The sequence below is a fragment of the Rattus rattus genome, chromosome X, assembly GCF_011064425.1.
Source record: "Rattus rattus isolate New Zealand chromosome X, Rrattus_CSIRO_v1, whole genome shotgun sequence".
Classification (NCBI taxonomy): domain Eukaryota; kingdom Metazoa; phylum Chordata; class Mammalia; order Rodentia; family Muridae; genus Rattus; species Rattus rattus.
In genome coordinates, this window is record NC_046172.1 from 98,218,255 (window position 1) to 98,234,356 (window position 16,102).

At 36.5% G+C, this 16,102-nt stretch overlaps 1 protein-coding gene across 1 annotated transcript in view; it reads right to left on the reverse strand.

Moving 5' to 3' along the window:
- Il13ra2 (interleukin 13 receptor subunit alpha 2) overlaps positions 1 to 11,037 on the reverse strand; it is a 61,293-nt gene extending 50,256 nt beyond the window's left edge. Inside the window, exons 1-2 of the mRNA XM_032890265.1 lie at positions 10,993 to 11,037; positions 9,192 to 9,364 (exon numbers count right to left, since the gene is read on the reverse strand). The gene's annotated coding sequence lies outside the window, so the exon portion shown is untranslated. The remainder of the gene's footprint in view (positions 1 to 9,191; positions 9,365 to 10,992) is intronic.
- Positions 11,038 to 16,102: the final 5,065 nt, after the last annotated feature.

The window sequence follows — 16,102 nt, forward strand, 5'->3', positions numbered from 1 at the left end:
CTCTTCCCACCTTTCCACCCAATCAGCAAGATATGGCATGGATGTGACGATGGGATCCTTATTTGACCACATACGTAAAGTCAACATCCTATAAGACAGCAAAGTGACAAGTTAGAATGACCCTGGACATTTGTTGACCCACAGCAGTGTTGTCTGCCTACATTTTTGTCTACCTTTGATGTGTCTGGATTTTAGACGTTTACCATCCCTTAACTAACATTGAACTATGTCTGGGTTGAAGACATGTATTAATATTAAGGCATTGCTCTTCCCAAAGGTTATTTGCACATGAGATCCAGAAATCAAAGACTGCACAAAATGTAAAAGGAGAATATGGAAATGAAGTTTTAAGCATAGTGACACTAAGGGTTTGTTGTTGTTGTTGTCATGGTTTGTTTTGTTTTTTCTTTTTCTTCTTTTTCTCTTTTTTGGTTTTGCTCCTTGTTTTGACCTCCCATTAAACCTAGCAGAGCAGTTATTGTCTAGTATGTTATGTCTGTAGATAAGACTCTAACCAGGATTCCTTGTGTCTCTTAATTTGGCATATAATTTCCTTATGGGCAGAAGTAGTGTGCCACTTACCTCTATCTGCCCAATTCTAGAGCAGACATTTGCTACATAAAAAACAAAGGTCATGTGTAGAAGAGATTTTTGTTTTGGTTTTCTTGGGGGTTTTGGAGTATTTTTTGGTTTTGGGGGCCTTTTTGTTTTTTGTTTGTTTTTTTGTATGTTTGTTTATTCTGGTGGTGCAAATAACTCCAAAGCAGAACTAAAAATGACAGAATGGGATGCACTATTGGCTCACACAAGAATTTCCATTTATCAAACTAAGAGAAGCTAAACTCAAAGTTCCCTTGTATGAGACACATTCTTTCATTCATCATGATCTTTGCTCATCACAAAAAAACTTGAGGTACAAATAGTATTACAATAGACCCCACTTGTCAGTAGAGGAGGGTAGCTCCTGTGAGTCTTAGTAAATAACTGAGACCACTAATAGTATAAACACATTATGAATAGTATGATGTTCCTATATATACATATCTATGGTAAATTTTATTTATACATTATGTACAGCAAAGAAAAAATAACACAAATTAATTAGAATGATTTAACGGTAATGACATAATAAATGTATATAAATATAAACTTTCCTTCTTAAAATATCCTGGTATTAAACTTTAATCACATTTTCTTATCAGTAGTTTATGATAGGTTAGTGAATTTATGGAAAGTCACTACCCAGATAAGAGAAAGTATCTCAGAAGAGAATTTTAGGGTACCAGAATTTCAACATTTAACAAACAGATCTCAAGAATGTTTATCATCAAAAGGCACTTTCCTCACTCCAACGCAATCAGCCACGCTATCTTCCAGAAACAGCCTGCCAACATGCAGAAGGACAATGGAAAAAATAGCATTTGTATCTTAAAAACAAATGAATTTGTTACAAGTAATCAAGTCAACTCAGATTTGCTGAGTAAATTTTTACCACTTCTTTGCGGTGCGTCTCATGTAACTTAAGCTGCCTAAACCTATTTTGCTGCCAAGGAAGACCTTGAAATCCTTATCTACTTGTCTCCAGGTACCCATTGCTGTGATTATAGGTATGCACCCTTCAAACTCAGTTAATGAAGAGCTGGGAGTTGAACGCAGGGCTTTGTGCATGGCAGGCAACAGTCTACTAACTAAGCCATAACCACATCCCTTTATGCTGCTTTCTTTTATTCATCTTTTTCTTCGTTTTTATTGGTTATTTTATTTATTTACTTTACAAATGTCATCCTCCTTCCCAGTTTCCCTTCCACAAGTCCTTATCCCCTCCCCCTCCCCCTCTCCCTCTGTGAACGTGCTCCCCCACCTACCCGCCTACTCCTGCCTCAGTGCCCTAGCATTCCCATACCATGGGTCATCAGTCCTCCACATGACAAAGCCTCCAGTCCCATTGGTGCCCGACAAGGCCATCCTCTGCTACCTATGCAGCTGGAGCCATGGGTCTGTCCATGTGGAGTCTGTGGTTAGTGGTTTAGCTGTTTTCTTAATCAGAGAATGACTTCACTTTAAAAACCAGGGGGATGTCCTTCAATATCGTTCAAGTTTGAAACAGTTACTTAAAATGCAAGGAAACTGCCCTGGAAGTGACGCTGCCAAAGAATATAAATATTTCACAGCACAACATAAGACATATTATAACCTTGAAATAGATTTTATAAGATCAATTATAATGCAACAAATTACCTATAAAGTATTTTGTTAATTATATTTCTAAGTTTGTTGCTACACCTCCATAAACATAAATTTCTACAATGGCATTGCACAGGTCTAGTGACATACAGAGCTCAATTAGTAGAGTGCTGGGTTCTGTCCTGTACATCAAACACAACAAAAATGAAAATATATTATAAAGTGAAATTCCATTATAGCGTGAAATCCTATATATTCATTACTGAGATTGAAATGAAATAACAAAATATTTATCAATATGCCATAATATGAGATCTAATCTGCCTACCCTCAAAAATCAAGAAGGGTCCTATTAATAGAATATTAATTAGACAAGACTGAAGCCAACCTGTAAACTTAGTCTACCTGCTTTTTGAATGGGCAGCAAATCTCTGTGCAGAAAGGAGAAACCAGATGGAGTTAGAGACAAAGCCGTATACGTATAAGAACTCATTAGGCATTTGAACTGTATCACATTGCCTCCTGGTACTAAATACTCTTTCATTTAGTTCACTCCTCTAAAACTAATGCATGGAACTTTGCACACCATTAAATCTATAAATTCATCTAACTCAACTGATCTACTTTTTAAGCTTTACCAGATATAAATCTTTTCTACTTCAAATTTTTTTTCTGGATAGCAGAAATTACAAAATAATTCATTTCATTTATCTCTTTCAAATATCTAAACTGTCTTATAAAATACAGTTTACTAACCAAAAGAGCTTTGGGAAATAATCCTATAAAACTTTTCCGTAGCATTATGATCATTTCTGTTTCTCCTTGACAATGGAGTGTCAGAAATGAGCACATAATCAAGTTTTTAATGATTAACAGGAAACACGAGTGTGCACATGTGTGTTCTAGGATTGAAGGTCCAGCTGGACACTGAACAAGCAACAGAAAGAAAGTTCCCAAAAGCCAGTGGGGATACTATCATTTCAAAAGAAACTAATGATAAAAAAAAAATGAGCATTAATTTTTCAAGTTGTCATTTACCAATGCATATTAGTTTAAAAGATGCTTAATGAGCTGCTAAATAAGGTTTTTGAAAAAATTAATTTATGAATACATTCATTTAACTCAAAGAGAATCACAGATGTTATAGATCATATTCACCATACATTAACACTGACACTGAAGTAGCAAGACTGCCAGAAAATATAACATTTGGATGATTTGATCATTTAGAGTAACACCATGATTGCGTGAACTAGTATAGCTTGGCTATTTAACTCTCTGTCTTTGTCTCTGGCTGCCTTGACTGAGTATTGTCCTTTTTTATCAGTGTTTTTGCTATGGATCTTCCAAATTTGCTGAGATGACAGGCATGCGTCACCACACCCAGCCACATCTGGCAGTGTATCTTTGAAAACATGTTTTAATACTCTCATCAGACTAAGACCTACTGTCTCATTGGTTATTACCGTTCAGTTGTTCTTCCAGTCATTTATTCAATAAATAGGTATTAAATGCTGTGCTAAACAATTGGAACCCAGAGACAGACAAACACATGCATTTATTGAAATTGCATTCCTGTAATAAGAATAGATCGTAAAAAGATAAAACAAGCAAAAATATTTTATGTAATGATAATATCATTTATTCAAAGTTCAGGTAAAGTCTAATATATCACTTTTAGTGACAGAATGCCTGATTAACATACTCAATCCCTGCATTCTATTCCCAGCACTAGAGGGAGATAAGAGAGAGCAGAACAAGAGTGTTCCAGACCAGCTTTTGTTGCATATAAAGAAACTGCCTCAAAAAAGGAATAACAATATAGTGGAAAGGGTTTTTAATGAGATGAGAATTAATTACTACAAAGCATCTATGATGTTCCTGGACTATGGACATTATTTCTTGGAGTTTTTTTGAAGGTGTATAGCATGAGGCATGAAGGCATTTCCCTGTCCACTAATTTGTCAGGTCTTACTCCACGCCATCTCTGAAAGCTATGGTACTTAATATTAATGGACTTATCTGTCAAAGCTGAAGTTATTTGTTCTAATAAAACCCAACTGGTGGAATTGAGGATGAGTAGCAGTTCATCTCGTAGATGGCTTCCCTAGTGTATATGAAGCCTAGGGTTCATTTCAAAGTACCATGTATACTTGGTATGATGATATACTCCTGTAATTCCAGCACTTGAGAAGATCAACGAGATAAGCCGTTCACATGAAGTACTCAAGCGAGGCTACATGAAGGAGTAGGGTATGTTAGTGTTTCAATTAGTGTTTGCACAGTAGGGCCAAATCAACACTTTCAAATGTGGGCACAAGATACAAGATACACTGATCCTAAGTTTTTACGGATGTGTGAGGAGAGTGCCTGAATGCCATTGATGGCCCATCAGTGAATAGCACTCTTACAAGACAAAATAAAGCAATAATGAAATATCAAACAAGAATGAGAAGGGAGAATGGGAACTGTTAAATAACCAGTGACCTTCTGCCAGAATAGACTGTACTGAATGAAAACTCTGCAATTGTTCTCATAAATCTATAATGGAACCAAGTTCTGTAAATAGTTACCAAAAATTCTTCCAGTTTCACTACTGAAATATGAGGTTACTCCTCTGAATGAAATAAAACAGTATCTCAGGATAGATATCCACAATCATTCAAACTCCTAAAATATCAGACACTAAATAATAAACAGATCTCCTCCCTGGTTTATTGATTCGCTCCACATGCCAGAATGAAGTGTAGAAGCACAGATTTCCATAAATAGAATGAGAAAAAGTCAGTCACCACTTTCACTGACTTCTGATAGTTTGCTAACTCGTGTAACGCAACAGCATGATGAAGGAAAGCTTGCGGATTTGAATGCATCACTCTTATTCTTGCTATGTGTTGAAGTATTTATAAAGGCTTCAGACCCCTTTCACATGTTAATGAGTACTAAATAGCTTTTTCTTATGACTTATGACATTGAACTAGAATCTTTATCAAAGAGTAGGAAGGCAAACAATCTAACGATAATCAGTAAAGTAATATATAAAATTTAAACCAGAAGATTGTGGGAATCTTCCTATTTATCAAATACATCATTCCTGTTTGAGACCCCATAGCATAGATTCAGACAGAGTCATTTTAAAAATTCTTTTCGTAAGACTGTATCATGAACTGGACTACAAGACACATTTCATATTTTATCTTTGTGTGCTTATCTACTGGAGATCCAAAAGCCAGAAGAAGGGAAACAGGAGGAAAAGAAAAGGGACAGAGCACTTGCTGGTGTGGAGGAATGACTTACCAGCTTTGTTCACATTATTTATCAGTGATATTGGCCTTTTACATTATCACTAGGCTCTCAAACTGCTACACTGCCTCACAATTCTTACTTGTTAGGTTGTCCAGATACCTGATGACACAGATGGGGCTTCACATGATGTTGTTTGCTATGGTCATTTTAGAGAAATTAATGGCTATGATAATTTTTCATAAGATTTAATGAGATTTTTTGCAGCCAATAATTATCCTGCTGATTTCTTTAACTATTGTCTGTGATGTTTAAAGCAGTTTTTACTATACTTATCAATTGTTTTGATTCTCAATCATTAAAAATCAGCACCCACCTGCAATCCTAGATTTTCAAAAGGTAAAGGCTATCTTTAAAATAATAAGACATATTACAACACTGTCCCGTGGTGCCTTGGCTGCACCTTTCATTAAAAACATTCTTCTTCACTCTGTCTCATTTCATCATGGCTGCTACAAATGAATGGACCAATAGATTCTCACATTTAACAGGTATGCACCTACTCCTGATAAGTAACAGAGCAGAGCAAGACACGGTGGTGTGTGTTATTAGGTACGGGACCTAGATTTTGGCCCAAATTCTGTCACCACTATAAGCCTGATAACATCTTTTCTTCTTCAGTATTTCAGTTTTTAAAATCATGAGGAAGCAGTGCTGAACATCATAGTCAACTCCAATTACTCACCAGAAAAGCCCTTTAAACAATCTTTGCCTTCACCACAAAAGCAGTCACCTTACAGAGTTCATTACAATTTTAAGAAAATGTAAACCTACCTTTCAAAATACGGGTGGGATCCAGGAACTTCTTGCAAATCGCTTCTACAAGTGTTATGCAGATCTATTATAAAGGACTAAAACAAATCAGCTAACAAGAATAGAATGTCTAGTCTGCTAACTTCCTGATATCTGTGAGAGGATAATTACTCAAATAAATGCTGATTTCTTTTTGCAAAATTTAAAATATTTGAGATAATAGAATGTTTGTAGACTGGCATGGCTCATACTGTAATTATAATCTCCTCTTCCAAAAGAAAATGGATGATATATGTATATATTTCATACAAGCACCCAACAAGAGATGAAAACAGTGCAATGTATTATTATATGAAGACAGCACAATTCCCCCAAAGAACTAGTGTACAAGATTCTAGTCCTACAGAAGAAAGCTTGGGGTCAGTAGGTCTTGCTGTGATTCTCATAGCATCAACAGATAAGACTCTCCTATTTATACTCCCCTCTAGTGAAAGATTCCACATTCCTCATGAACCATTTCCAGTGTTTCACAATAAAGATTTCTGTTTAAGTCTAACCCAAATCTCTCATGACTCTTCTTGAGTCTATTGCATCATTCAAGAATAAAGAGAGGACTGAATGAATGTCTTCCACATCTGAGTCATCAGTATATTTTTAAGGCAAGAAGTAGGTTAGCCCTCAGGCGTCTCTTCTTATTTATCAATGAATACCATTCTTCACCAATCTGCTCTGAAGACCTCTTGTGTTCTCCAGACTGACCTGATGTATATAGCTATGCCTTACTTCAAGGACTCTAGTAACATCTCCCTAGAGAAATGTTGATCTTTTTATATTCAGCATATAGAACCTTCTATAATCTACAGAGCTGCTCTTTCAGAATATTAGGCACTCTAGCTGAGATTACCTGACCTATAATTGTATTACCAAAGTGTAAGAAATACACATTAAAATATTAAAAATTCCTGTCTCCAGCTTACAAACAAAAAGCAAGAGCATTGAGATTTTAGCCTTGTGGTATCCTGTCCAGAGGCCAAGAAATTATTCAAGTGGTATTTCAGGAAACAAATGTGTTTAGACTCCTGGGAAGTTAGCTTGAAAGCTGGAGGTGATGTGGTTCTTGGCTCCCTAACTATTATGTCACCAGAAAAATTATTTTATGAGTATTAGATTCGTTCCTCATTTGCGCTACTGCAGCCTGTAAGTATATGTTTTGAGAATTTCACATGTTTCTTGCTGTGCATTTGTACGGTAAGCTTGTCATATGTTATACATCTGAAATTTGACCTTTTGGAATTTATGAAGGTATTGTAAACATAAAAAGCTGCCTTCTTATATACTACTCAATAAAAAGAGAACTGATGCCTCTTTAAGCCTTCTGTCTTCCACTCCTAAATCTGATTCAGCAAGAGAAGTGAATGGATTTTGCTGTATTTAGTTGTGACATGGCTTACAGTTGAGGAACAAACCCTAAACACAGGCTGACTACCAACCCCTTGTTACCCCCCGCAGCACAACTACAATTGTTCCTTGAATATGTAATTTTAAAATGCTTATACACGTTATTTATATGCGCGTATGTGGTGTGTGTGTGTAAAATCAGATGACAACTAGGAAGACGATTTCTTTTCTTTTTAGAGGTCCCATGGATCATCAAACTCAGGTCATTCAGATTGGTGCCAAATAACTTTGCCTAGGTGCCATCTTGACAGACCTGACTTAAATTTTAATTGACACATTAAAATTGTATCTATTGATTGTACACATTGGCTTATTTCCAAATACTTATGTATCGTATAATGATTAAATGAAGATTAATGCATTACTCCTCAATAGGAACAATTTTGTGTTGAGGACACTAATATACTTTAATATATCAATGCTATTATAAATAACATGAATCATTTCTCTGTTGGACTAAATAGTACTCCATGGTATATATGTGCCATATTTTTGTTACCTGTTCATTAGTTGATGGACACTTAAATTATTTACATTTCTTGGCAATTATGAATAGTGTTATAATAAACATTGGTATGTCTCCTCAATAGAAAGACATTTATTTGAATAATCATCTAGTAAGGATTCCACTGTATTCTCTGGTACAGTTCTAGCTGCAAATTTTGAGACATCTCCATGCTATTCTCCACAAATGTGTGCACCAAGATAGTACAAAAGCTCCATTTGCTCCAACATCTATAAAATAGCAGTAGTTTTTTCTGTCTGTTAACAGCTTCTTCTAACAGATTCCTATTTTACATTTAAAAATCTACATCATTGTTCTTTTTTGTTGTTGTTTTTTTTTTTTTTTTTGGTTTTTTTTTATCGTTGTTCTTAATAGCTGATATTTTGCTAAATGTTACTTGTTTGTGATTTCTTCCTTGTCTCCCTCTTCAACATTCTTATCTCTGGGAAGCAGATAGCTATACTCTCTAATTAAATCTCAAGTGCCTACAACAGATCAACTGCCTCATAAGTATGCTCTGAGTGGATTAATGAAACAAAAATATCACTATGAAGGAGACCAAAAACTTTAGATTGATTCTGTAACACGTTTCATTTCCATAAGCTACTGGATCCAACCTTCACCACTAGAGCTATAAGCTGATGACGCATTTATTGCTCATGTTTCTATTGGATCATGCTTTTATTTATGCATCCATTTAAAAACAGTACTTCACTATGTTCATGCTGCGTATCACCATCATTTATACAGATATTCCCATTCATATGCAGGGCATCGCATGTATTATTTATAAGCAGGAGATGGATATCTAAAGCAAAGGTATAAAGTGAAAAGGAAAATACAGAAGGAAAGCAGAAATACAATGAGTGACTTGTAGAAGTGTTAGACATGCCAGTGCCCGATGGAGACCTGATGCAAGAGTACAAGGAAAACTCGGGAAAGAAACGAGAGAAAGTTGACACAAAAGGCTAGGAGGAAAACATCTCACCTGGATCTCTAGTGTACTTTAACGTTGACCTGGTAGAGCAGCTGAGCCTCAATCAAGTAACTGCTCAGTCCTTGGATTCCTATTCCTCAGATCCCCATCTGCTAACACGACATATCTCCCAAGGTTTCACATGCCCTCGCCTTTATACAACTGCTAGAGTGCATTTCCTGAAACTAAAAAGGGAGAAAGGTGTTCAGTTACTTTATTTAAGACAGAAATGAAGCAGGAGACTAAGTCTTCCTGTATCAGCTTTCTTTGACTTCTTGGAAATGAGCCACGAGGGACAAGGGAGCTGCCTCTGGCTTCTCCCTGTAAAAAGCTTCCTTGATCATTTTATCGCAGGAGTTCTTTGGTAACTGGCTCAAAGGAGAACAAAGATTAAATACACACTTGATTCTATGAACATGCAGAATGTCACATCTCTCTCTCTCCCCTTCAAAAACACATGTAACACACATCTATATAGAATAAATTATATTCTTGAACAATGGGAGGAAAGTGTCAGCGATCTATGTGCCAAACTTGCCAAAAGTCACTTATCTTAATATCGAGGACACACCTACCACATTCTTCCCTGTCGTTTTCTTCTCTTATTGTTTTTTTAATGATCTCATGCCTCCAAAACAATTTATATAGGGAAAATATTAAGTAGTGATAATTTATCATAAATCTTTACGGCTTTTAAATTTTATACTTATACTTGTATTTGTTAGTTTCAAAAATCATTGGCTAAGTTTCAAACAGCACCACTTTGTTAAAGAAAAGAAGTATATAGTTTTCTAAAGTGAAGCATGTTCATGTTGGGGAGAGGAATGGAACATTCTCCAAATTGTCCATTATTAAAATTATACAGTATATTCATTTCTTGTATTTTTAAAAATATTGTTTATGCATTTGCATTTATTTAGTATATATACAGCAGATCAATTACTGTTTTTAAAATCTGGTGATCATACATTCTCTAGAAACATGGTAAGATAGTTTCTTTCACAAGGGGTGTGTGTGTGTGTGTGTGTGTGTGTGTGTGTGTGTGTGTGTGTGTACGCTTAGAATAAGAGAAGAGAAATGTAAGTATGGATTGTATCATTGCAAAGGATTCTGTCTAGACAATGGCATCCAAAGGTTTTCAGTAATACATCACAACATGTTTGTTATTTTAAAACATACTCTTGTAGGAGATCCATGTTAGTTTATACATTAGATACACGCATTTACTTCATAATGAGTATTAATATCTTTAGCCATAAAAACTTATGATTAATTCTACTGTTATTATACATACTGTGTTGGCCATATTTATATCAAGTTGACTCAAGTCATCTGAGATACTGGAACCTCAAGTAAGAAAATTGCTCCAGAAGATTGGGTTGTGGGTAGACCGGTAAGGGTTTTTTCTTAATTAGTAATTAATGGAAGAGAACCCATCCCACTGTGGGTGCCTCCCCATCGTGTCAGTAGTCCTAGGTTCTATAAGAAAGCAGGCTAACCAAGCCATGGGGAGCAAGCCATTAAGCAACATTCTTCCACAGCCTTTGCATCAGATCCTGCCACCAGGTTCCTGCTCATTTTAGTTTCTGTCCTGACTTCCTTCGATGATGAACAGCAATACGGAAATGTAAGGCAAATAAACCCTTGCCTCCCCAATTTGCTTTTCCCTCACAGTGCTTCATCACAGCAATAGAAACCCTAACCAAGACATGGAATATAAATATTAAACAATTCCTGGAAACCTTTTCATTTGTAGAAAATTTTAACGGGTATGATTCAATTGGTATGGTTTGGAGATATGATTTCTATTTACCTGAGAGGCCGAACCTATTCCATCTTAGAAATGGTCTCCATCTTAAAAGAAAAGAAAAAAGCCTGTGAATTTGGCCCACAGCTGAACCCAAGTACCAAGAAGGACACCGCGGCAGCTTGTCTTTGGCCAGAGTTACTCCCTAGCTACTTCCTAGTAACAGCCAATCAAAGACTAGTCCGATTGTTTCAAACGCATTTTCAGACTGTGGTTGTATAGAGTCTTGTTTCAGAGCACCCACCTGTGGGCTTACAATAGACATTCAGTTAAATGCCTACCAGGCTAGGTGCGTCCCCTCCTCACTCACTTCCACTTCCTATAAAATTTTGTCTCGGTGAGAGTTCTGGGCTCCTTCAAACTGTCCTGTGGGCCAGCAGTGAGTAAGCCCAAATTCGAGTTTGTAATAAAGAGACCCTAATGTGATTACATCAGAAATGTCTCCTTGGTAGTCTTTTGGGGTTCTCAAACCCTTCACAGCACAACCCTAATCTTGTAGCTGACCAAGGATACTGTCAATTGGTTGTCCTTCTCTGATTACATTATTGATAAAACTGTTCTAATGGTGTATTGATAAAATTCTCAATATTCTTTATGAGTACTTTTGAAACAATTGTGTGAGGATTTATTTCTAAGTAAATAATGACACTGAGAAATTCAACTAAAAATATAAACTACAAGATACTCCAATATATCAAAACGAAACTAATAATGATGTTTGTGTCCACACCTCCTCCATGTATTTGTTCTAAGATACTCCTTCACCCATGCTGAATGATATCCTCTTTGGTCTTCTGGCAACTTATAGACCAAATTCTAATAACCTTGTTTTTAGATACGTATATGTATAGAGTTATTATGCATATTTAATTGTATGTATAAAATCAGGGTTCATTATTTGTATAAAATAATACAACCAGGAATTCCTTTATATTATTTAAAGGGTCAATGCCTATCTACAACTCTTAGAGCAGCACAAATGTCTAATTTTGAATACCATTGCACCACTCTACCCAGTGATCAGAGCAAAATTTTATGCATTTTAAAGGTTTTTCTCAAAAACTAGCAACTGGAAGTAGAGTGCAGTTTTAAATTCCTTGTTTGGCATATGTAAAACCCCAGGTTCCATCACCAACACCATAACCAGCACCACAACATGAGGTCATAAGTTGAGATTCCCAGCAGCAGTGTAAGAATCAGGGTGTAGGAGCACAAAATTCTAACTTCAGCACTAAAGAGTCAGACAGATGCAAATCCCCGGGGATGAATGGCCTAAAATTTTAATCAAATCCGTATAACCCAGCTTCACCAAGAAATCCCATTACGGACAATGAGGTAGAGAGCAATAGCAGACCTTTACTACTGTCCTCTTAGCTGCACACACACGCACACACACATCACAATAAATCAGATAGAATTATAACATGGATTTCCGTTACTTTCTGCTCCTTAACCAGAAACTCATGTATCCATGGCATCTGAAATTGACTCATCAAGCTGTTTAGCGGAGCTTGATCATGTTTCCTCTATATTTTTAAGCATCTCATTGAAAGAATATAAGGGGAGTTTATGAGTCGCTGGCCAGAGGACATGGTTCAAAGCTGACTAATGTTGCACAACTCTTGGTAACTTCATTGAGGGATTTACTCGGTTTCAAGTGACTACTCTTTGCTCTGATTCATAACCTCAAGCTTAGAAATCTGAACAACAATCATGACATATTAAAGGAAATAGTTTAATTTGATTTTTGTCAAAATACCATACATGAGTAATTTATTTATATAATTTGACTCATCTCTCTCCTATCCAGTTCCACCCTTGTCTTCCACATGTCCTCTCAAATTCATAACCTCTTCATTACATATGTACTCCCATCCCCACATACACAGATATACATGAATATACACTAGGTATTTCTCAGTATATGCTATTGAGTCCAGTTAGTATTTATATATGTATATAATTAGGGGTGATCACTTGATACTGTATAATATATCAAGGGGCTCCTCTTTATAGAAGACTGAGTATTCTTCTTTTGGAAGTCATTAATTGCCTACAGCACTTCATGAGATAGATCTGAGAAACTTGCCAATCCGTACTGGTATGTCAACAGTTGTCTTATTTCAGGTCTTGCTTGGGCGATCACATTTGTAAGAATTCATTTTTTAGTGCTACATCTCTTACAAAGGAGATATCTTCTCACAGTAGATTACCCAATGTTCTTGCTGTGAAAATCTTTCTGCCCTAAGAGCCTAAGGTATAGGGATTGTTTTACAGATGAGATGTACCAGTTTAGGCTGGATATATCATGGTCAGTTCTCGGCATTTTGACCAGTTATGTGTCTCAATGGTGTTTTCTGGATGCTGCAACAAAAAAATGCTTCTTGGAAGAAGGGTGCAAGATGGATTTCTCTGAATTGAAAAAAAATTTTTTTAATCATAATGAATTATCAAAATGGCAGTAGTATCTTGTTCTCTAGGATTCATGGCCTCAATAGCATGGGTAGTTGACTGGGTTTACAGTACCAGAAATTGATTCCTTCCTATTGAGTGAACTTTATGTACAATTAGGTGGGTGGTAATTACCCCTCCCCAAAAAAGAAATAAGTACTACTACTGCACCCTTGTGAACACCGTACCAAAGTGGTCATTGTTACTGTTCCGAGGCTTAATAAATGGGGCAGACTATTGATTGCTTTTCTTCCATTGGCAGACTGCATAGCACGTTAATACCGTGTGGTCCAGGCTTTGCAGAAGAGGTATCCAGATTAGTCCCAGATTGATTCTTTGACGTCTGTGTGGAAAGTATGCAATGACATCAGGAATAGGGTATTAACTTCTGGTAGGCGGTCAAAGCCAACAGCACTGAGATTTTTGTTAGCTAGTCTGTGATCCTTAAGGAGAGTAGTAACACCACAAGTGTATAACCTCATTGGATAGATAAGTAGATAGATAGAGATAATTTATTATATAATTATTTATTATATATAATATTTAAGTAAATATATGCTTCATTATGGCTTTTTCACACAGTCTTAATCTTATTGAGCTCTCCTCATTCGCTCCCCTTCCATATAGGTCTTTCTTTTGCAGTTAAATACACACACACACACACACACACACACACACACACACACACACACAGACAGACACAGGCACAGGCACAGGCACAGGCACAGGCACAGGCACAGACACAGAAGAGAAAGACAGAGACAGACACAGAGAGAGAGAGAGAGACAGAGATAGAGAGTTTTTTCTATTTCCCCACAGAAATCATCAAAGTAAAAAAGAGCCATGATAATAATAGAAAAAGGAGCTTCAGTGAGGAGGATAGTAGAACACAGGTATTATGACCAAAACTTTGCTTTTAGGGGACAATCTGTATTAGAAAGCTTTAGCATCAGATAGGCTTCATTGTGAATTCTGACCTTGTTACTTAGCAACTGTATCCATAAGAAGGCAACTTTACCCTTTCAGTCTTCACTTCTATTTTCATTAATTAGAGAGATGATGATCTATTTTTTAAATTGTAGACATAAAAATATATAACAATCCAGGTGCTTAATAAGTGAATGACAGTTATCAATTAAATGATTGGAGTTGGATAGAGACATAACTCATTTAGGAGAGTTTCTGCCAATCATGTTGGAAGCCCCACGCTTAATCCCCAGCACCTCATAAAGAGAGTGCTGTGGCATACATGTTCTGTAACCACAGCAGCTGGGAGGTCAAAGTGGAAGGATCACTTATGCAAAGGTCAGTCTTGGCTAAGTAGAGAACTTGAGATCATCTTTGACTAATGATAGCGCTGTCTAAAGAGAAGAAAAAGCAAATAAAGTTATGTGGAAATGGAGCAATGTTATGATTTCATGCTACATTATAATGGAGATCTTCCATCAATGATCTATAGCATTAATTATTAAATAATTTTAGTTATTTTACTAATGGTTAATTTTGTTTCTATTATTGATAATAATAATAATAAGATATTTTGATGCCTCTACTACTGAAAGAAATAAGTCAATACAGTGATTTATTCTGAGCATTGTGATTTATTCTGAGCATTGTGACACATACTTTGGGAAATATCTTGTTCCTCGGAAGGTAAAAAGGTCCACTACTAAAACATATGATCTATCATGCGTTGGTTTAAATGAAATAGCATGGCAATTCTTGTTTATGATGAAGATTCTGGGTATGCTGAGGTCAATATTTAGCCATACTTTTTCCAATGTTCCTTCAATTGTCACCATCGTCTCCTACTGAGTGGTGAATAGAGTTTAGAAAGGCATGCTTGGGAGTTCTATATGCAAGTCAATAGCAAATATAACTTCTACCACCTTAAATTGATGCAAAGTCCACTGACAAGTCTAATGTCAAAGAAGGCTGAAAAGTACAGTTTAGGTGAATGTCAAGAAGGGATGATAGCAGGTAGACAGTTATCAATCAGCAATGGATTTTAAATGCAAGGAGATCAAGAAGGCACACCCGGGGAAATGGATTATCAAAGGCTGAGGGGGATTTTTCACATGCCTACTGCTGAGGGAAAAGCACAAAACCAATCACAGTATGGCGTTTGCATGTCTTTGAACTTTTTAAAGCCCCATCTACACATTTATTCATTTAACTTGTTCTTTTCCAAAGGTATCATGGAAGCACCTCAGATCTTTCATTTCTCATGGCATGGAAAAGTCTCTCATTTTCTCCTCCCTCCCTCCCTAGTTCCTTTTCTCTCTTCCTTATCCTCTCTCCCCATCTTCCATAGACTCCTCTCCAGATTTTGTTTCCTGATGCTTAAATTCCTTCCCAGGGGAAATTTAAGTAGCCCCTGTTTAACCTGCCCCTGCTAAGGCCATAACAACAAACAGGTACCAAAAGTTCTCACCACAGGTGTTTCTGGAGAATCAACTTTATTGACTTTTCTTACAGAACATAGGTGAGGGGATATTTACAAAAGTGTGGACACTCCTCCACTAAATGTCTACACTAGAGAGCCTTACGCAGCAGGGATGAAGACTGCTGTGTTGCAGCAAAAAGGGAGAATACACATCTACTTTCCAACCTGAAGTCACCTGCAGAGCTGACAGTCCGTAAAGAGCAGTTGCATTTTGGGAAG